Genomic DNA, 1854 nt, shown 5'->3' on the forward strand with positions numbered 1-1854 from the left:
ATAATAAGTGGATGCAAATTAATATACAATATAAACGTCTATAATTGTCATTTATTAAAGCTAGTTTTCTCCAAAATTCACCAGTTTTAGGAGGAATTGATAAGGACAAAGATAACATCACAGTCAGAATAATGGACAATTGAGACTTTTATCCGTGACCCAATCCCCTGCGTTTAGCAAATGAGTATTTACATACTCTTACAACTACTATCCGTCACGATGTGAAAGCGGTGATCTTCAGTAGCAAAAAAACTTCTCATATTTACTGGATTAAAGCTTACAAATGCTTTACGTCATATCTCTGAGACGGTGAGTTTATGGTGGTTAACGCGCCATCTTTGTTTGGTTGCTCCTCCTTTCCCCACGTTTTTGTAGCTTTTTGCCTCTGTTGGAGAAGAGAAAGGCGGTACAACGTACGGCCTTCTGTTGTAAAGGTTTCGTTCATTTCCAAACGCTTAAGAAACTTAAGTGGATTATTCTGGAGGAGTCTTTTAAGGGTTCGTTGTTGGTTTTCCTTTCCTTGGAGTTTGGGTGCGTTTGCCCAGCTCCTGTCTTTGTAATTGCTTCGTAGTGCGTTAGGAGGTAAGTCTAAAGAGTGATAGAGAATTCTGAGGATTTGCGGCCTAGAGGTTGTTGTAGTGGGGGAGGCCTTCTTGAGACCTTTTGTTTTGGGGATTTTCTGTTTGCATGTTGTTTACAAATGAACTAATATCAGGGATCCTTTGTATAGTTGTGATTTGCTTTGATATAGTACAGGGGGCGTCTTTGTTCAGGCTTCAGGTTGGCGAGTTTGTTCAAGTTTGCGCACTGTGCGTGATTTCTTATATCACGCTTTTATATGTTTTGGTTTATTTTTCTTGCTAAATATGTTAGTCACCCGCAGCGCATCTTTGGGATTTAGAGTAACTGTCATGCATTTTTTTTTTTCATTTTAAAAAATAACTGAAATTATGTCGATAAAGAGTAATTGGGTGCCTGTTATAAGCTAATTTGTTGCTTTGATGCTTGTGGCGGAAAAGAAATGCTCCACTGGACTGTCAAGTTTTTGCAGGACTTTTAGCAATAACGTGTTTCTATCCCTATTATTTAGTGGATGCCTGGGTTCACTTGATTTTTATCAGTTATAACTGACCCCCATCGCGTTGTAATAAGCAGCGCCAGTGTCAGCATCGTTTTGGGTTTTGTCACGTGTATTCGTTTTTTTTCCCAGCCTACAGAGAAAATTGCAGTGATACTCAGATATGCGGTTCTGTAGTTGCTCCTTCACATAACTTTTAAAAATAAAGTTATCAGAAGACTTATTCCGACGGTCTTTTGCTTGTTGTTAACGTTACTAGTCTAGCGACTTGAGTGTAAATATTGTAGTATGGGTTTGACAGCCCCCAGGACAATATTGTCAGTGGTGTGAGCTTACCGCACCGCATGGAGGTGGCTACTTGGTTCACTTGCTTTCATATGAATGTGTGTAGTACAAAGCTATATAGATGAAACGCCGGTATGTCTTAAGTGGTCGTTTTTCATTTAGCCCATGGGACTTCTTAAAGTGGCTTCAAGTATTGTACAGGGATGACTCCTAGGTTGTCTGGGTCTGTCTTGCGGTATTTACTGAATTCTTGTTCACGCTGGTATCTAAGCGCAAGTTTGTATGTACTATATCTGTACATATAAATGCCCGTACGTGCACCCATATAGGTAAAACTTTGTTCTTCCATTCATGAGGTTTGAAGACCTAGATTGTTAAATCCAGACTCTCCTAACGGTGGGGTGCGTTGACTTGCGTGTCTCTAAGAATTTTGTCAAGTTTCCATGGTTTTCCACATTCCTTGGGTGATGTAACACGTTCTTGAAGGTCGT

At 39.8% G+C, this 1854-nt stretch overlaps 1 protein-coding gene across 3 annotated transcripts in view; it reads left to right on the forward strand.

The window, feature by feature from the left end:
* Positions 1-332: 332 nt before the first annotated feature.
* Positions 333-1854, forward strand: part of SNRNP70 (small nuclear ribonucleoprotein U1 subunit 70) — a 718845-nt gene continuing 717323 nt past the window's right edge. The window contains exon 1 of one of the 3 annotated variants that reach the window (XM_044083355.1): positions 333-582. The gene's annotated coding sequence lies outside the window, so the exon portion shown is untranslated. The remainder of the gene's footprint in view (positions 583-1854) is intronic. The other 2 variants (XM_044083354.1, XM_044083353.1) reach the window with 2 other exon arrangements.

This window comes from Protopterus annectens, chromosome 9.part0, assembly GCF_019279795.1.
Source record: "Protopterus annectens isolate FY-2018-M chromosome 9.part0, PAN1.0, whole genome shotgun sequence".
Lineage (NCBI taxonomy): Eukaryota > Metazoa > Chordata > Ceratodontiformes > Protopteridae > Protopterus > Protopterus annectens.